This window comes from Pezoporus wallicus, unplaced genomic scaffold (genome assembly GCF_028554395.1).
Source record: "Pezoporus wallicus isolate ANWC-B61680 ecotype Strahan unplaced genomic scaffold, APGP_CSIRO_Pwel_v1 scaffold_3294, whole genome shotgun sequence".
NCBI lineage: Eukaryota > Metazoa > Chordata > Aves > Psittaciformes > Psittacidae > Pezoporus > Pezoporus wallicus.
In genome coordinates this window covers 4116770-4142695 of record NW_026635478.1, presented here as the reverse complement: position 1 = coordinate 4142695, position 25926 = coordinate 4116770, and the positions used below count along the sequence as shown (strand labels likewise).

The 25926-nt window shown below is 42.5% G+C and overlaps 1 long non-coding RNA gene across 1 annotated transcript; it reads right to left on the bottom strand.

Moving 5' to 3' along the window:
- Positions 1-1037: 1037 nt before the first annotated feature.
- LOC130608252 (uncharacterized) lies at positions 1038-20037 on the bottom strand. Its single transcript, XR_008974485.1, has 3 exons — positions 19830-20037; positions 16364-16549; positions 1038-1307 (listed from the first exon to the last, which is right to left on the bottom strand). It is a non-coding gene; the product is annotated as an uncharacterized LOC130608252 (long non-coding RNA).
- Between the last annotated feature and the right edge of the window lie 5889 nt (positions 20038-25926).

Sequence of the window (25926 nt, the reverse complement as noted above, 5' to 3'; positions counted from 1 at the left end):
GCAGCTCCTTATCGATCCAAGGAGGTCTCCTGGCCCTTCTGCTGCACTTCTTTCTAGTTGCGACGCAACATTCCTGAGCTTGTAAAAATTTACTGTTGCCTGCAATTTGATGGCATCCGCAAATTTAAGTACTCCATTACCCCTCCATGCCACTGATAAAGATGTTCAACGGGACCTATTAGAGACACCTGCAGAGTCTGTTCTATGCCTCGAGGTAGGTTAACACCCATTAGCCCCTGCCCTTTGAGCTGTATCATCCAAGCAGCTTTTTACCCATGCAGATCATAACACCCTAACTTGAATACAAGAATACTGTAGGAAACTGTCAAAAGCCTTGCCAAAGTGGAGGTAGATGACATATACCACTTTTCTTTCACCCACAAATGAGAGAATATAGAGATTTTATAATAGAAGGAGGCAATTTGGTTGAGCTCAATTCACCTTCAGTAAATCATGTTGCAGAAACCAAATTAATGACCTATGCACATTTCCAGACACATTACCTTGTCCCACCAGCCTATGCACTGGGCACTGAGCCCCATTAGAGGCCTTTAAAGCCCTGCCTAACACTGTCCCTACTGTCATCTCCTTCCTGAAGGCCACAATCTCCCATGATTTCATGCAGACTCATGAACTATGCCAAAACTTCCATAATACATAAGCCTGCCGTATGCAGATCTAAATGTGTACATAATCTATATGTGCAGTTGGTGTCTCACTGGTGACCCTTTTGCTTCTGCTCCTGCATTACCTCGTAAACTGGAGAGCAAAGAGGTCAGCTAGCAAATACAGCTGAATTTTACTTAACTGACTGTGGATGACCTGTATATGAAAAATACATCCAAAATTTTATGCTAGGGAAGGGAAAAAGTGTTTGAAAAGAGTTTTGAATGAATCCATATGTTTTGTTAAACTGTATTTTTAGGGATAAATCCATTTTATTCACAGTTTGACAAGCAGCATTCAATTATTTATGCTCATGACAGAACAAAACCGGCTTAGTTTTCTGACAAGACACTGAAAAAAAATCAGATTTATTTTGAAATCAGCCAAAATGTTTATTTGTGTCATTTTGTAATTTTTCTCAGTATTGCTACTTGGTAATCAGCTGACCAAGTTTTCAACAGAAGAAGGCGTTCATTAATCCTTGAGTTCAAAGGGAGTCCCCACCTGCCTCATCCCACTTTTGATTCTCCACCTCATGCCATTGCCCTCCAAACCAGCACTTCAAAGTTGAATGGTTCTCTTGGCAGATTGCTGGAAGCCTTCTCTTCTTCGGATCTCTAAGTGTGCCGCAGCCAACTGGCCTGCAAGTAGAAGCAGAAAGTAGTGAAGTTAAAGAAAGAGCGAAAAAGTTTGGATGCCTATCTGAATGCTAGCTGCTTCCATTAGTAATAATCCATTGTTCAGTGAGAGAGCTAGTGTTAATGACCCCTGTTCAGGAAAGCGTTTAAACAGAGGCTTAACTCTGTCCCTATTCAGGCTGGCACTTATGTCTCAGTTTAAGTGCTATCCTGAATAGACTTTTTTTTCCTGAATCTGGGCCAATTTCAGTTCAACATCCCTGAGGAACAGATGCATTCTTCCCCCCCTTCCTAACAAGTGTAGAAAAACATGAATCTAATATGTAGCATGGAAGCGGGAACAGTCTAGGATAAAAAGAGGAACCTCCTGTCTTCCTATCAGCACAGACCTACCAGCATGTACTCCCCCAGCACCCAGTAGTACTCAAGGCTTCTCATAGATGGCTGGTGGAGGTCACTGCAACCCTGCACCATATGAAGCAAGAAGATGTGTCACATCAGGTTGGGTTGATGGAAAGTACCTCATTTTAAATCCATCTTTGCATTCCTGGGAAGGAGCAAGGGTGGTTTTTTTGCAAAATGCTGTAAGATTCAAGGACAAAGCTGCAAACTGCACAATATTATTACTCATTATTCAATGAGTCATCACTGATTACCCAACATCAACAGCAGTAAGAACATGTCTCATCTCCTAAGGCTCACCTATGGCCTTATGAGTAGGGGAGATGGGAAGGGATGTAGCAACTGCCCTATGTTTGGGGGGAAGTTTATGACTACACATTGAGAAAGAAGTATATCAAAGGATACTCTAAAAGATGTAAAGGGCTGATAAGCACCAAGTTCCTACATCCGTCTTCCACAGGCCCCGTTTAAAAACTCCAGGAATGATTTCTTTTTTTCAGCAGCATGCTTGCAGGCAGTCAAAATTACCCCAACCACTACCTTTCTCTGCTAAGTTACGCACAGAGCTCTCATCCCATGAGACTCTTCTTCCCACAAATCCAAAGAAGCAGGGCTACCTGACCCCTTGGCGGGACTGCCCAAGGCACAAGAGCATTGAGCACAAGAATGGGCATATTTTTGTATGAGTTCAACCCAAGAAAAGTGACATTGAGACTTTTGACTTTGCAGAGAAACTAGTGATGCTGGCTCAACATATACTGTAACTTGCAGAGTTAACGGCACTGGCAAATCAAATGTTGTTTATGTTCAGCACAGGCAGGGGAGGAAGGAAACAGAAAGATTAATTAAAAATTTTCTAGGTGGTAAATGTGATGAATAGAATCCATGGAGCAGGGCTCAGTCCCACTGGAAAAATGGTATCCTGATGTCTTTCTTTAGCCCCAGTACGAATCAAAACTATTCCTGTCACTAAGATGCTAAAAGGAAGTTAAAAGGAAGGTAGACACTTTCATTTCATTGAGCTCATTATTAACATGGGAAGGAAAAAGCAGAATATGAGGAAGGTGCCTCTAAGGTCACTGGTAGTGATGTGCTAGAAGAGTTTTGAAATCTGTTTCAAGGAGCTTGGAAAAGTGAAACCCACATTGAATGCCATCATTGGACTATGACAATGTTTTCATTGCATTCAACGTATTTCACAAGGTTCAGCTATGTAAATATATGGGCTGCCTTTCCCTCAATAAAGGGTGCAGCTTGCAAAGCCTAAGGAATTTTTGGTTGTGTTTTTTCATATATGATCTAGTAGCCTTCCTTTCTCTTTCATATTATAAACATATTATTACAAATAGTCAGTGAATAGACTTTTCTTCTTTTTCCTTGCATTGCTTAAAAAAAAATGAATTGTTATAAGATTTAATGATATGATAAGCTTTAAAGTTCCCCTGGGAAGCTACCGCAGCCTTACTGATTTACATAAGCATTTTCCTACACATAATACAGCATGCAAGCTCTCTGATCTCATTATTCATTAGAAAATTAATGATATCTCTCAAACGTGAAAGCAGACCAGTTCTGCAGAGAGTGCTGGAAATTGGCTAGTTCTCGACGCGGTAGTCATTTTCAATTTACTGGCTTGAAAAAAAGATGCTTTTAAGCAAATAAAAGGGTGCTGACATCAAACAGATACTTGTCTTGCTGCCAGGGAACGAGATGCCTTTTAAGGCAGGAAGGTGGGACTTGAGTGATGTGAATAGGAAGAAAAGAAAACAAGCCAGTCAGAGTTAAGCAGCTCTGCCCCATTCATGAAAAATGTCTAGGCTCATTTCCTCATTGCCAGAGGTCTTTTTTGCTTAGATTCTAAAGCCTGTGCTCTGTTCTTGCCAATAATAAATAGCAGCCTGTTGTTAGAAAAAGTGCGAATTATGGAGGTTTTTTAAGTGCTTTTCCCCAAGCTGCACAACTTGTGGCATCCCATAGATCAAGAGACAACGTTACTAAACCCCTCAAAATTTGCTGATAACTATATCCCAAAATTGAGACTGTCTGTGATTGTTACAGAATGAACTATGGCATATTCACTCACAAGGAGCAAATGTTGATCATCAAGGATGGCATGAATTGCCATATGACTGACCAGATTAAGATCTGATTTTTATCCTGTTTCTATTTAGATTATAGGAGCAGCAATTAGCAAAGGCTAACTCCACTGTGCAAGTCTGCTAGTTTGGGATATGACTAAGAAACAGGATGGTTGTTTCTGTCGCTGTAGTAACAAAACTGTCAGGGCTTTAGGAGGGGAGTCTCTAGCTGCACAGTGTCTCAAAGCGGAACACCTTTGTGTCCATCTCTTGTAGTAAAATGGATGAAACCTGTGCCTGCTGCTTGTTGAAGTAGATATAATCTTTCCTTGTGAGATTTGATTGCTGCTTTTTAATGCAATTCATAGCTCAGATAGCAACAGAAATTGTTCTGGGGTGTGGTAGAAAAGGGATATTAGACATGCACTGCAACATCCTGTTTTGGAACTAGTTTGATATGAGGCTCAGCATTACAAAATTCTGCACTCAAGCTGTTACTTGCCAAATCTTTTGCACATTTGTTTTTTCTTTCCTGTGATCGGTAGCAACATAAAAGGAAACATCTGGCTTTGCAGTGTCCAAATTAGGGGATACCATAGGAAAAACACACCATTTGAAATAAGGTAGTATGAGAATCTGTGCAATTTTCACACTCTTCCAGTAGGGAACCAAATATGTGCTACCACAGTGAGAATTCTACCACACTTCCACCAGTGAAGGCAAAGTGCTGCTTTGGTGTTGTGATGTTTTGACCATGTCTTCAACCATTATGATATCTAATGAATACAGGATGCAAAAAAAAAACAAACAAACTAAAAATCGTCCAGTTATAGCTGTCACCTGAGTGTCAACTGTGCTTTGGAGGATGAGATTTGCACACCTTTTCTGAGTTGAGATCAGTGCGCTGCAAGGGAAGCAATGGTTCTGTCAGAGAACTCCTACGGATGTGCATGAGTATATATGTTTGGGGGTTAGATTAAGATCTCTGGTGAGTCTTTACTAATGGCAGGAGTTATTAGGTTAAAATATCAAGACATATTTGGAAAGAAAGAGGTTTCCAGTCTGGAAGAAAGGAAAATCTTACTTGCGCTTGCATGATTCATCAGCTGCAAGACTCCTATATAGAACCCCTCAAATCTATACAAAAAACTATGATCTTAAGGTCCTTTCCAACCCTAACTATTCTATGATTCTATGATACATGAAATAAAATTCTCTTGCAGACCCAAACCTTGCATCCAAGGACAATGTGGTCTTTCTGCAAAAAGCTGAAAAAGCTGTTACTTCATGGGTTGTTTTGAAGTAAGATTTTCTCCCTAGTAAGATTCAAGGCCATAGAAAAAGGTAGCCAGCAGACACAGAATAAGAGTGGGACTGTTCCTTTAGGCAGCAGTGCTAGCTGGTTTTACATGTCTGTTGAACCAAACATTGCCCAGGCAACTATTGATCCTGTAGTGAAACGAGGGACTGTAGTGGTAGGACAAGGGGTAATGGGTTCAAACTTAAACAGGGGAAGTTCAGGTTAGATATAAGGAAGAAGTATTTACTGTGAGGGTGATGAGGCACTGGAATGTGTTACCCAAAGAAGTTGTGAAAGCTCCATTCCTGGAGGTGCTCAAGGCTGGACTGGACAGAGCCTTGGGTGACACGGTTTAGTGTGAGGTGTCCCTGCCTATAGCAGGGGGGTTGGTACTTGATAATCTTAAGGTCCTTTCCAACCCTAACTGTTCAGCAATATGAGGATGCTCTCAGGACTAATGAAATTAAGGGCTTCCTCTAGAAATCACATTAAATGCATCTGAAAGAAGCATGCATTATCTTGCCTTTTAGTGATTAGTTGTGCTTCCCATGGTGGCAGGAGCCACGCATAATGATACCCCCAAGGGGACAGAAGACTAAGGAGTAGAATTCCCTTTAAAAAAAATGCCAGCCTAGATGACACTTACAAAATCAATAGGACATGCTTTCTGTTACTGGAAAGATGAGAGTCATGAATTTTAAAAACTGTTATGCATATTGAACACAACTCACCCTAGAAGAACTATGAAGTATTATAATAGTCTTGAAATGTGAACAGCAAGTAAACTATGCAGTCTCCAAAGAATTCACAAAGAAAGGCATGCAAAAATGACCAAAGGTTGATTGAGGGCCATGAAGGGGGCAGGTGGAGGATCCATTCTGCTTTGGAATGAGTGACTACAAGAGTTGGAAGCGGTAGTCTTAGGTGAACAGATGAAGGCGAGAAAAAAATGCAAAGGTGAATTAAGTAGGATACAGAAAGGGTGTAGCTAGCTTGGAAAAGATTCGCTTGTGTCGAGCAGACCTAAATCTTAACTGTGAAAGATAACCCCTAAAATACAAGATTACTCTAGATTGATGATCTGTAGATTTCTACAGCTGAGGAAATCAACAAGAACTCATTTTGAAAATAGTGCCCAATAAAATGGGTCACTCCAGTCTGGTGAAAATCCTAGAGGACAGTCAAGGCTATGATGAACTGAGGCCAGCGATGCTCTGAAATTGGCATCATGTTTTCTTCTAGCAGTTACAAAATGCTCCAAAGCTCTAATCAAATCCCACTCACGTGGGTTTTCTACAATGGGCTTCACTTTGTTCCTTGTAGATTTCACTGGTACTTTCAGTTAATGCAGGAGGATCCAGTAAACCCAAAGCACTTCTAATTAATACAGTTTGTCTAGTAAACATGGGTAAATCCTTGGGTGACTAAGGTCCAAGGCAAGATGGAAAACTGAAGGCAGTGGGGTAGATTTGTCACCAAACCACCAACATCACTTTGAGGGCTGATATTACCTGTATTAGTCCTAGTGGAGCAAACCATGGAGAGACACTAACACAGGAAATGTGCACAGTGCCATACTTCAAGTTCAGCACCCAAGTTTGGAGCCTGGATAGTAATGCACTGCTGTGGGTTACGTTTTTAAGATGGGTGCCTAAATCCACCCCTCTTCTTCTAAAAGCAGGTACTTAGGCATCTAAAAATAGGTCTGCATAATTATCCTTTGGAAAGCAGATTTTAAACTGTGCAGCTGACACTTGGGAATTCCAAGTGGCTGATCAAACTGAATAGAAAACTGTAGCTATAAAGTGAATGAGTGACCAGACTATATTGAAAAGACTGGCTTACTATGACAAGAAAAGCCAGTAGCACTTTTCCCATGATCACCAGCACTTTGATTTCCCCAGTACACAGTCCAATGAAGAGAAGAATTTCATCCAGTATCCCACATCTGGATATTGCCTTATTCTGTAATTTGCTTTGTGTTTTTATTAGACTTATATTTTATTTCAGTGGGAAGTTCTTTTTAATTTGCAAAGTGTATGAAGCAGCTTGTATACTCAGGAAGCTATTTACCACAAACCTCTGATTCTGGGGGAAGAGAGGGCAGGGTAAAATTACTGGAAATTGAGATTTAGAAACAAAAATGGTGTGGATATTAGTTGAAGAAAGCAGAAGATATTGCTACACAAATCACATGGGAAATAATAAAACTCTGCACATGGAAATCTACTTTTAGGAGTCTCTCACAAAAAATCTTTCTCTCTTGAGGCAGTCATATCCATGACACACACATGGCACCAGCAAAGTAAGTGTCACACAGAGTAGAGGTTGAACTCTTGCGTTAGAACTCTAGAGATAAGTCAAAGAATAGTACAAATCTAACAGCAGTTTTAGGATTGGTGTTCCTGATGTAATCACTGCTTTAAGAAGCTTCTCGCCTTTAGTATTGATTTGGATCTGTCACATGTACGTAATCTAGCACAAACCCCGGTACAGTATTAACCTCTCAGCAACTTCTAATGCACTTGGACCAAGGTGAGATGACACAATTGCTTATCTTGGTGTTCCAGGTAGATGACCTTATGTTGCAAGTCCTAAAGCTAGGCTCATCATACTCTCAAACTACCAGAGATGTATGGTTTCACATCAATTGAATAATAGACATAATTCTTTTTTTCAGAACAAGGACATCTAAGAGAGATCAGAACACTAAAATTAGAAGTCCATGTTTCCCTCCATTGACTCCAAGGGGAGACGACACGGCTACATGGAGATGCCTTGAGACTGGCAAGATGATTGTCATACCTATTGTTGCCTTTGGGCAGCTATATCTCAGATGTCTAGTCTCACTAGACACTTAGCAATAGGTGATCTGAATCCTGACTTGGATTTCTAGAGAAATATGGAATTATATAAGACTTATTCTGCAAATCTCATAAACTTCTCTTTGGTGGCTCCTGGGAGGTTTCTCCATTACATGCAGTGACTCTGCTGGTACCAGGTAGGCTGGGATAGAGATATTTGAGACAGGCACAAAATGTTGGATACAATAGCCCTAGTCTGCTGTGGATCCTGGAATAAAAAGGTGACCTAGACCTGGACCTCATCTCACAGGACAGTGAAGGCAAAAAAATTTGTATCTTTTCCACTGGACCTGTGCAGGAGCTGATCTGTAAAGGATGCATCAGTTTTCTTCACCTCTCTGAAACCTAAGGACCATCCAATGTTTTGATGTCAGTAGATGCACTAATGTTTTTCATATAATTCTAAATGAACATGTGATATACTTAGATCCATATTCTATTATACTCACAAAATACGTTCCACACTTCATTGTGAAAGTTTATGCTGGGCAAGAAGATAAAGTTCACTATGACTGATCAAGTACACAAGAACACAGCCATGGGAAAATGCTAAGTACAATGCAAAGTGATGGACTTCATGATGATATTTTTATCTTTCTCATAGGCAGAATGCTGAAAGGGACGTTCCAGCAATGAGTCACCTCCTGTTCAGCTTGCTCAGGTGCTGACCTCAGTGGCAACAATAGCAGTATCAGCTTTTTGGAGAATATTTTCTTTCAGATCCTCACATCTTGAAGCTAAAGACAAGTTCCAAACTCCTGCAACACCTCTTACTTGCTATGCCTCCTCCTGGACGATGTTTTGATGGTTTCTTACTGCTGCAGCAGGATTTTAATTGCCTGAAGGATAGGAAGCAAATTGTTGTGAGCCATTTCAGTATGTGTACTATGATCTAACTGAGAGGCTTAAACCTCATTTGGAGCACCTAAGACAGAGAAAAAATAAATTATAGTGACATTATAAAGCACAGGTTCAGTCATCAGTGGGGAAAGTTGTGCAATGAACATGGTGACTAAGTGTTACTGCCCATGAGTGGAAGAGAGTAAACCAAATTCTTCAACAGAGAGGAAGAAGCCATTTCTCCACCAGTGCAGAAAGAGGGAAGAGACAAAGTGGTGTCTTCTCAGCGACAGTGCCCCTGGTTCTACAGACATGAAATTGCCAGCTCAGCCCTGGGAAAAGAAAAAATAGCTTCAGAATCACTCTGCTATACCAGCCAATCAGTCTCCTGCTGAGACCACTGATGGATCAGTACATGCAAACGGCTAGCTAGAGTTTTGTAGATTTCAATGTGATGTTCAGACCCTTTAAGTCTTATGTTTTGTATTGGTGAGTGCCGCAGCACCAAAGGTTTTTCTCACTTGTCCCAAGAGCATCTTCCCAAAGACCTGCAAAACATCTGTACAAAAGCCAGAAACAAAAGCTTGGCTCCTAAGCAGAGCTAGCAAAAATTTTCCACCAGAATATTTGTATCTCAGAAGGTGTCATTTCATCAAAATTTAATCTTTCCTCTGGAACTTGCTACTTTTGACACTGTTACCATGCCAAAACCCAAACACAATTAAATAAGATCAAACTTTCCTGTATGGGAACAAATGCTGGGTTTGTTGGGTTTTTTTTGTCCTTTTAAAAGGAGTTTTATTTTTGTAATTTGAAGAAATAAACTCCAGAAGTTAAAGCTTACATTTGATTCCTCGACTTTCAGATAACTCAAAAATATATTTTTCTGATTAGTCTGTTTCACAATATTATTTTTGTTGTTCTTGTTCATTAGCAGGGAGACCAATCAACTACCCAGTGCAAACTTGGCATGTCCTCAATGATGGAGGTTATGGAGTCCAACCAGCAGTATGGAAAGCCAGAATCACACAGCAATCCTTTTCTCATCTTGTGCTGTTTTTTAAAGTTTATTGAGGTCTAATTCTATTAGGAGAAGCTCAGAGAAGATGCTGGGAGGCCAGGAAACTTGGAAAAACTTGGAGTGAACAGTCAGTGCAAATCTGTGTCACCTCTGTGCCTACAGGATTTCATGGCACCAGACTCCCAAATATTACTGTGGAAAAGGCCACTCATTGAGATGGGACTGAGCTCTTTGCAAAGGATCCATGAGACAGATGTGCAAATCTCTTTTCTACCATGCCTTTTGGGATCTCTTTATGAGGTTATTTCATACGTCAGAAACGGCCCTTTCTTTGAGAACCCTTGCTGTTTAAAGGGGACTACTTACTCCTCTTGAGCTTCTCTTTTCCTTGAGAGTCAGGACCCTTCACAGCTGCAAGCCTGTTGAACAGCATAACACATCAGCAGACCTCTGTGCCCAAGCAGAGCTTTGATCACAAACAAGGAAGACATCAGCAGAGCACACTCTTTACTGAAAAGTAATTCCACACTTAAAGTACACAATGACAAAATGTACTGCTTTTCAAATGGGACACCGACACAGCACTATACCAGGCCATGTGGAGATAATCAAACTAGCCTGCAAGGCTGTTAGGGTACCCAAAGCAGCCTACCTGCCATAGCACTCAGCCTTGTCTAATACAACCTTCATATCAAAGACATCCAGTCCTCTGAGCAGAGCTGCCAGAAGAGAAGGGTAAAGCTATCCTTTATGGAGCCTTAGGGTCTAAACCTGCCCTGACACCTATGATAAGTAAGTTAAGTGGGATATGTCTGCACAGCACCATATCCCATGATGTTAGCTTTCCCAAGACTAGTATGTCAGTATGAAGAGCACTGGGGCACTATAAGCACCCATGCTCTTTGGCGCAAACAGCTGAGAAGCCAAAGCAGTAGATATTGTCCCATGGAATGTGGGTGACTGCACTGCATTTCTTTTGACTTCTCTACAGATAAAGCTATGTCCTTTGGGGTAAAGCTATTACCAAACCCAGGGTAAATATGCACTGTACGATATGAGTAGTGCTCTTGTAAAACGGGATTGTGCTCAATTTGGCAGAGATGAGTTTATTGGAACGAGCTGCAGCAGCAATAAAACGTAGACACTTTTAGATAATGTCATCAGTGGCCATCATATAGTTAATACTAATTGGGTTCCCAAATACCAAGAAGACAAATTCTTGTAGCAGCATGTAATTAGTGGGGGTTAGACTATGCTTGAATTTGCTGCTTAGTGCTCCCATGAAATTGGTTCCTTGGGGCATATCACAGAGGAGAAGAAGTAACTACAAAAGATGTTTCCCAAAATTTCATTCCTGTGTCTTGCTCCCATGAAGCCAATGAAAATACCCACATCAGTAGTGGAATTGTGAAATCGGTTTCTTCCTTTTGATTAAAGTATACAGAAAGGAACCTAAGTTACAGGATGATAATATCAAATCCCCAAAGACAGACACTTCCTCCTGATACTTAGCATCTTGGCTGGGTATTTGTGCAAGATTTCTTATCTCAGCAGCATGTGGGAGCTGGGAACAAAGACAATCAGGGAAGCTGGTGGTACCGTTGTTTTCCACTCTGAATTAGTCATCTGAAAGCCTAGCTGGTAGCTCAGACTGCAGTGCTGAGCGGTGCATTGCTCCATAACAAGAACAGCAAGCCTGAGAGCGTTTGCCTCCACTGCAATTCAATCAGGGTGTCTTGCAGCTCGAATTGCTACTATTTTGTGGGTCACTACCTCCTCCAATATTCTGTGTGCCCTCTCTTGTTTTCTTTTCATTTGCTATGCAGGCTCGCAGACCTTCCTGCTAGGTTTCACTTGGGAGGCCCAGAACCCCTGTTCTGCAAATCCTAACAGGACCTTGATGGATGTTAATGTCTCTGCCTTTCATATCATTTTACCAGTGAAACCTTTGATCTGTCAGCAGTCTTTATATCAATGCAGTCATCTCATAAAATGGAGAATATGACAAAAATATCTGTTGTGCTAACATCAAGTATTTCCCCCCACCCCTCATAAAAATGCAGCATTAGGGAGTTTACTTTACCCTTCAGCAGCCAGATGTGCCGTGAGGGTAGAACTGGGAGCAAAAACATTTTTTCATTTTATTTTGGGTTGCTTTTTTTAGAAAAGCAGTCTGGTAAAGGAACTTGTAAAGCAACAAGTACTGTACATTATGATTCAGAGCAGCAAGGGACAGCTGGAGAGACTTGATTGGCTCCAGCCCAATGAAACAGAGGCTTCTTGTGACCAGCTGCTGTGCTGCAGCATGAATGACAAGGGTAATAATTGATTACTAACTGGCAGCTCAAAAGGAAGAAAGAATTAACAAGAGTGATGAGGTGCTTTACAGCTTGGTAACTGTAAAACCAGTAGAACAATTAGCGGAAAAAGAAAGGGTTTTCACTTCTTACCTTAGAGCTACAAGGACAGTGCTAGTTATTGTAAATCGCATGACAAGCAAGCCAGACGGGCAGGTCAGTGAGTAATATGGGGGCTTTGCACACCCACAGGTCCCCCGGAATCATTCAGCAGATTTACCGGGGAGCAGCTAAAACTCAATCAAAAGTATCCAGCCATGCAAATTACATTGGTAGTCAAGGCAAGGTCTCTGAGCCGTCAGCCATAATATCATAGTGGATCTGAAACCTCCAGCGAATGGTGCATTGTGACAAACCAATTCTTTGCCTTTCAGTGGGCGATCGCTCGATGGCACATACACTCTTTCTGCCCTGAGAATAAATGCATGCCTTTTTCTTTTCCTTCTCTTTTCTCCCCCCCTTCTTCTTGTAAATGGCTTTTGTGCTCACCAGTAAATGCACTGGATGCATTGTTGCTACACCTTTCTTCAAGGGGCTTGTACTGACCTCATGCTCTGGGCCATGTAAAGCCTTCTGGCCATGGAGAGCCAGCCTCTGCCCCTTTTTCATGCAGAGTAGCACCTCACTTTGGGCCAGATCATGGCCAGCATGCCAATGCAAGAAGTAAGGGGCCATAACGTGTCCTATGTCTTGCTTCTCACACACAGGGGAATAATAGCCTCTGAGGACTATGCCCTTTCCTTAGCCCAAGTGGGAAGAAGGGCGAACTTGATGTATCCTTCATTTCCTTTCCCAAGGCATCTGGCAGCAGGAAGCATGTGCTGTGCCAGCTACAGACCCGTCACGGTTTGCTCCCTTCCCAGAGCTGCAAGGAGACAGGTCTGACCCAGCGGTAGCTCAGCAGTGGGTGGCTCCTTTCCTGGGGCAGAAGCACCATGGTCTGGTCTAGCTCTCTGTGAGCAGAGCTGCTAAAATCAATGGGACTAATCATGGGGAAAGGTATCATTCAGCATGAGCAAAGCTGGCAGCCTCCAATCTGACATATGGAAAATGCTCTTCTGGTTACTGGTTGAAGCCTCTTCAACCCAGCTCACCCTCACCCCTCCTCCCACTCCAGAATCTGCCATCCTTCTGCTTATGAAGTAGCTCCTTACCACTGGCAAAGTCTGCACCTTCCAACTCAAGATTACCGAGATTTGCCTCTTCTATCTCTAGCGATTTGAAAGCTAAATAACCTATTCAAATTGAGGGTTTAGCCATCTTCTCAGCTACTACAAAGACAGCTCTCCCCAGGGGTGAATTCTTACTACCTACCTCTAATGACTACATGAGGATGGTGCTGTGGCTGCCCCATCCCTGGCAGTGTTCAAGGCCAGGCTGGACAGGGCTTTGCGTAACCTGGTCTAGTGGGGCCTGTCCCTGTTTATGGCAGGGGGTTGGAACTAGATGGTATCTAAGATCCTTTCCAACCCTAAACATACTATGATTCTATAGTCTCACACTGTCCTATGAACTTGCCTCAACAAGTATTTAAGAGCTGACTTTGAAATTTCTATGATTCTATAGTTTCACACTGGCCTATGAACTTGCCTCAACAAGTATTTAAGAGCTGACTTTGAAATCTTTTGGAAGATATAGAATGGGGAACAACACTGTCATGCCCTGTTCAGGGTCTTACTGTGACATTTAAGACCAGCGGAGACATTCAGTAATGCATTAAGGAGATCAGGATCAGTCCCCTCTGCAACTTGGGGGCACAGCAGCTTAAGCTGCACAGCAAGTAGAAAGGTGGGCTCAGGCTGCTAACGTGGCATCCCACTAACAAGAAAACCTGCCATGACGGAGGAGAACTGAGCTGCTCCAAGGTAGGGGTAACAGGGGCTGTCCTTGCTCCCAGTGAGCAGGACACTAATGAAATAAACTTCAGACAGAGGATGCTGCAGTAGAGCTCAAGATGTACAAATGCAAATGGTACAGGAGGCATGTCTTCATCAATTCACACTTGAAGACTCCTCTAAGGACTGTACAGGGAACTTTAGTAAAAAATCTACTGAAAATCCAAGGCCTGGGGGTAGGTTGGCAGGTCTGGGGTTTTTGTTATTATATACATAGAGCAAAAATGTGCTTGACTAATCTAAACCTTGTGTTACCTTCTTATACTGCTGGAGCAATTATAGTTGAGAAAAAAGCCAACCCAAAACACATCACCCAATATGGAAATACTTTTTTTTCATGTTTGACATTTTTACATATTTACTGACAGGGCAAAGCCTATGATCTAATCGGTCTCCATTTCCCATAACTGCTGAGAAGGGGCTGGCCCCTCCTCCACATTCCTCAAAGGGCTAATGATTAGAAAGAAGGCCATGCAAAACTCAACAGAATTAACTCCATCTATCATGTAGTGCTGCTGAACTAGGGGAAAAGAAAAAAATGCTTTCTCCCAAAGGTGTGCTCATTGAAGGGTACAGAGCGACTGTGAGTTTCTGTGGCAGAAATGGGGTCATTTTGAAGAAACAAGGTAGTTTTAGCCACTTGTTCTGGAAAGTGAGACGCTATTCTGCTTTCCTTTTGCTGAAATGCATTCCTTCCCCACCCTTTTTAAAAATCTTTTTAGTAGCAATGCCACAGCCTGCTGGGAAGAAGGAAGAAAGAAAGGAAAAGAGAGAAAAGAAAAGAGAGAAAGGGAGAGAGAAAGAGAGAAAGAAAGAGAGATAGGAAGAGAGAAAGGAAGAGAGATAGAAAGAGAGATAGAGATAGAGAGATAGAGATGATAGATGATAGAGAGATGATAGAAAGAGAGATGATAGATGATAGAAAGAGGGAAGGGAGGGAGGAAGGAGGGGAGGGAAGGAAGGAAGGAAGGAAGGAAGGAAGGAAGGAAGGAAGGAAGGAAGGAAGGAAGGAAGGAAGGAAGGAAGGAAGGAAGGAAGGAAGGAAGGAAGGAAGGAAGGAAGGAAGGAAGGAAGGAAGGAAGGAAGGAAGGAAGGAAGGAAGGAAGGAAGGAAGGAAGGAAGGAAGGAAGGAAGGAAGGAAGGAAGGAAGGAAGGAAGGAAGGAAGGAAGGAAGGAAGGAAGGAAGGACCCCAGTTCTGCTCTTGTCAAAGGTGATGGACCCATCTCAGTGTGTCAAGCAAACTGCCTTCAGTACAGATCAAACAGACACAAAGCACTAGCATCCTGGCTCAGGAAAAGACAAGCAGCAGCTGTTTCCTCCAGAGAAGCTGTAGAGACACAGCTGCAAGCAAGAGAGAGCAAATAATCAGGTGGTCACAGAAACAACAGAAACTGGAAGCAGAGCACAAATTATGTCATCAATGGTGATCAAGGTTTTTGGAGCTTGGAAGGAATTAAAAACTATCCCAGAGAGTAAACTGATCTTCTCAAAGAGCTGTAAGAGCACAGTTAACTTTTCTTCTCAGGCTTCCCCCATGCATGCTAGCACCATCAAATCATGCTGCTGTGACAACTCATGGGAACAGGAGGGGGCCACAGGTGAGAAGAGATCTCACCCTGTGGAAACATGGCATAGAAATGCTGTATCTGGGGGCAGCCAAAAGTAAGATGCCTACTTGCTCTATAGGCAGAAATGTCAGTTGTTGTAAGTGCTGTCAGCAGATAAGCCCTTGCTTTCAGTGGCTTATCACTTTGCCACGCAACTAAGTTCAGGCATCACCTGTGCAAGACCTTTGGCCATAGTGGAGAGGGATATCCTGGGATTTAACTGTCAGTTTGTTTTTTCCTTGATGCTGGCAAAAATAGTTTAGCTGATTGTAAGAACAAAGTGAGGAATAAGGAAAGGAGATTGGGGCTCACTCAAGAAGAAATTGGACTGGGACAAGCAGCTGGGATTTGTTGTGGGAAAGGATGAGTTGTGAGTCAGCATTGATTTGGGACATCAAAACTTGAGGGAGAATCTAGGAGTAGATGGGCAAGAATAGAGGTGCTAAGGGAGAGGTCTGAGAGGGAACTGGAACTGTGACTCGCCAACAGAGTACAGTGGTCTCACAGAGGACTTATTCTTATCCCACTTTACAGATGAGGACACTGGATCACAGGGACATTGACTTCTCCAAAGATATGCAGGTAATTATGACAGTAAATATAAATCCGTTGCATTTCTATTCAGACACAGGAAAAGTGGGGCTTGCCATGTGACCACCCTTCTTTTTGGTACAGAACGGATTGCCTCTCATACCTTCACAATGGGATGTAGGAAACTTGAGTATTTCTCAGAGCTCTCCTGCTGGAGAGCAAACAGCATGGGTCCCTCACTCCACCTCACTGGGGTCCTGTTGCTTGTGGCTTTCAGGAAATGTGATGGACCAAGCAACTCACTAAAGCACTATGTGGCAGAAGACCCAGTCAAGCCCCAGAGCATGCCCTGCAAGAGAGAAATAGGGCATGAGGTTTTCTTATTCAATGCTCTCTGCTTACAAGTGCAAAGGTCTCAGGTTTTCTCAGGTTTTGCTGCAAAGCCAAAATTCACCAAAGGAAAAAAAAAAAAAAGAATCTGGTAATCTGTTATATTAAAGATCCTAAAGAACACAGCAAGAAAAGGAACTACCTGCTTGCAAGCGTACTTCCTACCTTGCACAACTTTATTCAACTGTGTTTATACAAGTGGGTCTGGCTCATGCGGCTTGTTCAGACAGCACTAGTAGGACATTTTTACTGAAAAGAACAGTACAGGAAAGGATTCATAAACTGTGGGAGAAACCCAAATTCCTGTATAAAGCATCTTTGGAATCTTTCAATAGCTTTCCAGTGACTTGTCCTGTTCATTGCAGGTTTCTACAAACATACCAACAAGAGGACAATAGCTTAGCAGCCAGCAGACTATCATCATCATCACCACCACATTATTATTCCACCAGATTTACCAGTGGGGAAGGAAAGATAATTCCTCTTTGTAAACTATCAACTGCTCCTGAAAGTGCAACATGGCCTCACAGAAACCTCCAGACTTTTTTCCTCTGCTTTAATTATCACATACTAAATGCATCACCATCTACCATGCACCCACACAATTTCAGGCTTATTTTGTGACTTCTGCTATTCTACAGGCTTCAGAAATAAATCAAGATATGCGTGCATCATGACAAAAATATTCCATGCTCCCATTTAAGGAAGAAGATATGGAGGTATCATTAGATACTAGGAGTTTGTTCACAAAGGTGGGGAATAAAGAGTGTAGGTGCTTCATGGGACTGCAATCAGCTTAAAATTACTGTGATTCAAACTGAAAGTAAAAGGCACTGATGCACTCATTGCTTGAAATTAAAGTGCACATCAAAAGGGGGTTAGTGTTGTTAAGCAAAACTGAAAGTATTGCAGATAAAACACCTATTCCGCTAATCCTCCACTTAGACATTCTCATTTCTTCACTTCACCTACACATGCAGGGCTTCCCCTCTGCTGCCATCAAACTTTCAGAAAAAAAATCATTATTTCTAAACTTCATTACAGTTAAAGTTAGCAGCACAGAGTGCAAGACCCTGGGAAAACTGTTCTGAGAAGAGGATTGGTCTTACAGTAAAACACTGGACAGAGACTTCTGAAACGGGTGCAGTTCTGAGGTCCTATGTAGGTTTCCTGTGTCTGATCAAGCCATTCTGTGCATCTGTGCTTCAATTCCCAAATGTCAAGACGGAGTGATATCACAGCGTTCCCACACTCAGCTTGACGGGACTGTGTCAAGCTTATACTTTGGAGGTTGGGTTTTAGACTTCACTTCTGCTTGGCCTCTGATCTCTGTTAGCAAGCTGCCCATGTGTTTCATTCAGTACCAAGGGAGGCTTAGCTCAGCATAGGGAACCCTCTGCCCTTTGACAGGCTACTGCACATATGCACATTAAATCATCAGAGCAAAGTACAAGAACAGCTTTGGGAGGTGAGATCTGTAAACAGTCTTTGGGCTAAGGTAGCTTGTGACAGCCCAGCAGATACAACATTAGGTCAAACTAAGGTGGCTTGACCGTTCAAAGACAATGCTGGCCCTGATCCTCTTTTGTAAGGGGCATTTTAGATGAACTATATATGATCTTTTCACACTGCCAGCCTTCCTGAACTTGCAACTCTTCCAATCCTTCTGCTGAGATTCCCAGCACACATTTGTGCTTCTGTCTCATCCAGTCCAGGGAAACATATTTTGCAAAAAAAAATTCTTCTCAAATCCCCTTTCTTTTATGCAGTGACAGCAAAACAAAAGAATCAGAACACAGCCTGTGACTGTAGCCTTCAAGTTTAAGATCACATTAGCAAGAATTTATCTACATTCACGTTATATTCACAAGAAAAAAACCTGACAAGCCTGTGTTGTTTGAAGCTATGAGTAAAGGAGGAATAAAAAGAAAAGTAATAAAGCTGTCTGGTTGGAGAAGAGCTAAAAAGTGCATACAGGAAAGCACAGAGCATGGGAAATAGCTTTTTGCTATTACTTGTCAAAAAGGCAGGAGAGAGGGTTTTGAAGAGTAACTAGTATTAGCAGTAGTGGAATTTCCCCACCAGTGGGAGAACCACAGCAAAATTTCACAAGGAAAGGGTGTATGAGAAACAAGTTCTGATATTCAGCACACCTTAAATCCCTCTCTTGGAAGAATGCCTCATGTCATGCAATTCTTTAGTGTTGCGAGGTCTCATGCAACTTGCAGAAACAGCTACACACCAACTCTGGGGCTTCCAGCCTTCAGGCTGCCAAGATCCCAAGATGCTACTCTGTACTCCCTCGTAGCCTTGAAGACCTGTCCCAGCCCCAGACTCACCTTTACCTCTGGCCCTGCATGCTTTGTAACGCCTGGTATCTCTCCCCGTAAGTGAGTTTTATAGGGACCATATTATTAACCTAATTCAAGGCATTCAAAGAAGGAAGTCAGGTTCATTAAGCCTTTCAGAAAGCTGTATCTAATAATAAACATTATTTTGCTTTCATTCCAGGGGCACTGCCACAACCCAGTTGGACAGAGCAGCTGTACCAGGCTCCTCAGGGCAGAGGAGTCCAGGCTGTGAGTCAGAACAGGCTCCCTCTCCATCCATTGCACCAACACCATTGGTTTTATGATCTCCAGGAGGAGATGGCTGTGGGTGCCAGGGGTGGATCTGCAGAACGGTTACATCAGGGCACTGTGCATCCGGAAGTAAACCTAACAGGAAGGATATGATCTTGCAGGATACGTTTGTCATATTACTTGAAATTTTGAAGACTAAATTAGGTGAAAGGCAGCTCTTTCACTCAGACATCCACCCGAGACCACGGACTTCACACTGTCTCAGGAAAGCAGTGCAAGCACAGAAGGGTTTCGGCGCTGCTAGCGAAGTGCCACTGATGACAAATGCAAGTGAGCACAGAGCAAAGCTCTTTCAGTTCATTAAAATGTAAGGCTTAGAGCCTGGAAGAGGGGAGGTTGGGATCAACCCTATGGAAAACTCCTGTGGAATTTAACAGAAAAAATATAGCAATTTTGAAAGCTTATTGGGAATATTCCTTCCCCTGAAAAGGTTTTGGGTTTTTTGCACTGGTTTCCTTGAAATCTGTCCTCACATATTTCTGCAGACCCTCCTGGATTCATACCTATTACATTTCACTAGACTTTTCCATGCAGACATGCAAACTGAAACCACAGAAAATATTTTCATGCACCCTCCACCCTCCAGAGCAAACCCACCACGTTCTCCCCGACTCCAGCGAGGTGTGACGTGGCGGCTTCCTCAGAGGTGCCAGCCAGCCCTGAGCAGCAGGCAGAGAGGCAGCAGAACCAGCAGAGGGAAATAAAGCCAGCTTTTAGGTAAAGATCCTGTGCTCACTGCCATTCCCCTCCTTTCTTTTGCTGCCGAGCTGCACAGCAAGTAAATAGACTCACAGATCGGAGGATGTTTATAAGCCACTCTTAGTAGAACACTGACAATCCTGAACAGGAGGTGTCCACGAGCAAGCAAATCCAGCTCTGGTGAAACTGAGTGCACCTCCTATTGAGTCCGGAGGGAGCTGCTCCCAATTACACTAAGGCTGAATATGGTCCCATTACTGACTTTATTTTTTATTGTTGAACATTGCTTAAAAAAAAAAAAAAAAAGACACTGGAAAAATGTGCATTCTATCAAGTGTTGTGAAACTGTGTGGGTTGGAGAAGGCTCAGTTTTTAATAAAGGAAACATTCATTTCAAGGACTTCTGTTAGACAGAAAAGAGGAGGCAAGCAGGAAGCTGAAGCCTTTCTCCTAACCCTAGTTCTCCCTTTGCTATTAAACAATAATATTTTTAATGAAAAAGAAAAGGGAAAAAAAAGAGGGGGGCAGTAGGAAACCATGTAACCGTGGAGGCTGAGGAGGTTCCCTTACCTTTGCCAAGGTCAAAGCCTGGCACCACTTAGAGTGGAAGAGTGCTGGGTGCTCAGCTGGCTCTGTGGGGATCCTAGTTGTGTCCCATTCACAGGAAAAGGTGACACACTGGCCTTTCTCTGGCTACTTTCAGGTTCATTTTTGAAAGGTTCTATGGAATGTTTAAAAGGAAAAAAAAAGGTAGAATTTTAGTGGCAGATTTAAACCAACCAGAAAACTCGGCATACTCTCCTTGAGTCACATCCAGGAATACCTACATGTACAGTGAAGAATACAGAATACATATGCATATACATACTGAAGAATACAGCCTTCAGTCTTGTTACATTTTCAAAGGCATTTTCCACCAGGGGGGTATAGGCCTCCTGAGTTTTAGGTATAGTTAATTCTTCCCAACTTCCCTCTGTTCTGCTTCCTCCTTATTGTTTTCATCTGCCAGTACATCCCTGCCTGATTTGTCATAATTTCATGTTGACATACTGTAGTAAGACAATTGCAGCTGCTCTCTCTGAAGAATGAAAACAGGGATCTGTCATCTTCTCTCCCTTCCTCTCCCTCCCCCTCCCGGCAGGGATGAATTTCACTGGGAATGAAGGAACCGTAAGTCGCCACCAAGAAGTGGCTGCGGTCTGCCTGTGCAGAAGGCTGGCAGATGATCCCTTGTCACTCAGATCTTTGTTTGGACATTACAGTTTATGCTCAGGCTAAATGCTCACCCGTTCAAGTGTGTGTATGTTTATGTAGTCAACTCTGGGATGCAAACGGCATTCCTCTTATCATACGGAGGGAGGATATGAGCTCATTCATAAAGAATCCCAGCTCTGGGGTGCCCCACTCACTTAATCCAAGCATCCCCTGCATGTCCCTTCTTCTGAAAGCATGGAAGAAAAGCAAAGCACAGTCCTATTGGCTTTTAATAAGTGGGATAATATATTTCAGAGAGGAGCTCAGACAGGAGAGGAAATGAACTTGGCTAGACAGTCACTTAAAACAAAAAGAAAAAGGGGGGGGGAATTTGCAAAACTCATTCCATTATTTCATGTAAATATACTTGGCTAAGACAGGCTGATATAATCGTAAGATGCTGAATAAGACTAAAGGCCATGTCTCCCCTTTAGACAGATTTAGCAATGCAGCATTGTTTATTAGTCTGCTTGATAAGGAAACAAATAGATTATTCCCTTGGCAGTTGCTGACTGTCAAAATAAGCAAAGCTCCAAATGTTGTACAAAGCCTCTGATCCTGGAAAAAGGCCCCATGACTGGTACAGCACCCAAATCAACCCACTGGGGCTCTACCTGAGCTGAGGGATCAGCTTATGTGATATGCTTTGCAGGTCTGGGCTTAAAATGGGAGCAATGAGTAGCTCATGTTGTAGGCATGTGACTCAGCACACACACAAATTGGAGTGTAACTGGGATGCATCAGTGCATCTGAAAGGTTTTCTGCTCAGGGCTTTGGTTGAACACATAACCCCCAAGTGGTGAATTAGTAAATAAGATTTAGGAGAAAGGAAAGCAAGGAAGAATGGGGAGAGAGCTGTTGCCACTGAATGTGGTGTGACTGTTTGGGCTCATTAAAACAGAGGACATTAAAAAGCTAGGAATGGTTCTTAAAGGTGCTGCAACAGTCCTGAAAACCTTGTATGAGACCTCTCACCATAGGCAAAAAAGACAGCTACCACTTAACAGATCTGACAGCCACAGCCAGCACCAGGTCTGCTCTGCCTGTGCCAAACTGCCAGTGAGGAAGAAGGCAGGGCATGTAGCACAGCCATGAATGTGCCAGGAGGTGCATCTCTCCTGCCCTTCTGTGATAGCTTCCACCCCTTTCCCTAGTCTTCCCCTTCCACTGAAAAAAGGTCCACTTCTGACATCCCACAAGACAAGAAAGCTTAGCTTTGCCTGCAATAATAGGCTGCCCTTAAAAATACTTGAGTGACTTCAGTCTGTTTATTTTATCCAAGAAGATGTGCCCAGGCAAAGGTTTCTAAATGCTTCCATGGTAAGACCACAGGGCTCTCATCTAGCAAGTGAAAAGCCTAACAAGACTTCTGATAGCAAGGTGACATGTGAAAAGAGATACCTTAGAGGTAAAATGTCCACTCCAAGGAGAGTTATCCACTGGAACAACTCAACCAGATGTGAAGGGGTACAATGATAAGACATCTTTATACCATGGCAACTTTCCCTCTTGTCATAGTCAAGTTCAGCTTCCCAATATGGGGACTTGACACAGAAACTGCCGGACAAGGTGTCTTTTTCCATGTGATCAGTGAGCTCAGGCAACATCATAATTTCAACAGTCTCTGCCAGCTATAGTGCCAGAGACGCTGAGAGCTGCCCCAGTGAAGTGAGGACACCATCCCAAAGTCCCTGGGAACTCGAAGAAACAGAAGCTGCAGAAGGTGGGAAAAAGGAGTAGTGGTAACAAAAAGCTGAAGGGTAGACCAGTACAGTCAGAGATGAAGAGGTATGATAATATCTCAAAGGGGATACTAGTGCCACTCAGTTTGCAGTTCTGATATGGGGAAGGAGCAGGTCCTGGGTGATCCTGCAGCAAGGACCATGTACTCCCAGGATCTATGCTTGTCAGCCCACTCTGCTAGAGTGTTAGAAACAGCTCCCTTCCCAAACCCTGCCCCACTCCACCACCAGTCCCACCATGCCCCACTAACCACCAGTCCTGAGGCTAAGCTGCACCTCCTTCACTCCTAGCAAAGGTGACATGCATGAACACACGCACAGGATTACACTGTCACTTTCAAAGTCTTGCTCAAGATCACATAAGAAGCCTGTGTGAATGCAAAGTGCAGAAATAACCTTCTGAGTCTTGAGCTAGTACCCAACCCATGAGGCACATTTTTCCATAGGGACTTCCTTCATAAAGCCATGCCTGAAATGTTCCGATCTTCCTCCTGCACAAGCCAATGAGTAGTCTATAGTCATTGTCAGCAGGAACATGATCATCCATGTACAATATTGAATTAAAATGTTAGAAATAGAAATGGCTACAGGTTACACTGGAGGCAATTTTTCCAGTGTGTGGGATTTATCCAGACTTCATGATGCTCTTCTGTTTAAATTTCAAGCTCCTGAAGATACGTGGTGACATAAGCAACTCACTGGTATCCTTTCAGTGAATCTTCAGCACTTGTTGTTGATGAGAAAGCTTAAAAATGGAATGGGAGATGAATGAAAACTGAAAAAAAAATGTGAATAGAACTCAAACTACTTTCTAAATCTCATTTTTTAGCCACTCCTGTAAATACTTGCACCCTGAACTTTTGGCACTGGCAATATTTCTTATGCTTATGCTTTAAAGTGTGGGGTGCAGACTATAGTCTTTCAAAACTAATGGGAACTTCCTATCACAAAAGCGCAAACACCTTTTTTAAGACTTGTTATTTTGCAAGTGGTTTATAATTTTCAGAAATTGTTTTTAAACCATTTTCTTCTAAATCTCATGATGTGACTGAGCTGGGCCCAGTTTTTACTAATGTTTTCTACCATGTAACAACTGATAAAAATCACTATAAAAGAGTTTGAATGGGAAACATAAGTTAAAAGTGAAGATTGTTTCAAACTTTTCGTCATATTTATTATTTCTTTAAATGCAGCTAGTGATTTTGGATCCAATTTCCAGAACCTAATCTTGAATTAATCTAAAGGACCCCCATTGACAGAAGAATTCAGTTTCAGCTGTGAACATGCAGCACACAGAAGACATAGTACCTCCGAGATATCACATTATGAACAGCTGGAGGCGAGGCACAGAAGTTCACCAGTCAGTTTCAAAACTCTTGCCCATAATGAATTGCTATATTTATGCTCTTTAAAGTGCAGAGAGTGGAATATATTCATGCTATATTGCTCTTCCAACATACGTAGTTCCTTCAAATCCAAGACACGTTTGCGTCTAGCGGGACACCACACATCTGGGGACACATTTGGCAATGTTGTAGCTTCAGCTCTCAGCAGTAAAACGCATGTGTTAGTAGCTACCTTTTCCTGGAAGTATCTCTGTCAACATTTGTGGAGTACCCAACAGACAAGGATGGTGACTGTGACAGACAATCACAGGAAGGTCGTAATCGCTGTCTCCTCACAGCAGGGTTCAGAAGTGGATGGTGAGGTACAGGGGTGTACACTGACCCTGACAATAAAACAAAACCTGCATATCTGCCTGCTGAGCTAGTATGGTGGGATGGAGCTGGATTTCCATTTGTTCAGTCACTTCCCAGCCCTCAGAGTGGCTGCATTTAGTCAGAATGGCACTGCTTTTCCCAAAACACTTGGGGTATAGCTAGCTGGAAAGATGTACTTCCCCCTTGAAAAAATATAATAACGACAAAACAAGATCTTCTAATTTTTCACTAAAAAAGGTAACTGAGTTTTCTCATTTTCATTTAAAAAAAAAAAGACTCAATCAAACAAACATCCTTTTCAGTTTGGAAGGAAAACCCATAAGCTTTCTAGAAACAGACCTTGCATCCAAACTTGAGTTAATAAGCCAGAATTAATAAGCTGCTCTGTCAAATACACTCTGGTAGAAAAAATTCCACTGTTTCCTCAATTAGCACACATTTGTACACAAAATTGCATGCATATTTCTTTCTGTTTCTATCCAGTTGTCCTGTAAAGGTCTAAAAGGCTTACAGCAGCTCCTATGAATGAGGAAAAAGAGCACTGCATCCAGTTTACAGATGTGCAGCAAGATTAATCAGATTTACTCAAGGACACACAAGAAGTCTGTGCAACAGCTAGGAAGAAAACCCCAAGTCCTAGTCATGTGCTTTAGCCACAGAATTATCCTTACTCTTGGAAAAGCAGAGGGGTGCTTTTGTGGAAAACAATGAGTTGTAAAGCCTGAGGAAAATAAACTCTCCCAGGCTTTTTCTTAAGCAGGGCTGCAGAAAGAATTTGTCACAGAGAGGTTGCTTGTGGGGTTGTTTAAATGTGGATTTTGGTCTCATTTGTAGTCTGGTTTGCTTTAGTAAATAAATATATACATGTGTTTAGGTGGGCTTGAATAAACCTCCATCAGTGAAAGACTCCTTCACAAAACCACTGGTGCATAGAAGAGCCCAGCTTCCTCTGCTTGCATGCGACTCCACACCCATGCCACCCCACTGATGTCATAAATGCTAAATTCTTTCATCGTTGTTTGAAACAAGACCTCCATTATAAGCCCAATTTTGACTCTCCCTCTAGACGGAAAATAATCAGCCTGAACTTTCACAGACATGATATTATCCCAGGGTAGAGTGTCCTTTTAGGAAACTCGAGGCTGACTGAACAAAGTTTTCAAGAGATTTTGGGTGAGGGAAGCAGGGGGGATGACAAGGAAGTACACAAAATTGAGCTGGTTTTATGATTTCCTAGCTTACTGTTTAGGAAAAACCTTTTAGGGAGGAATAACCAGA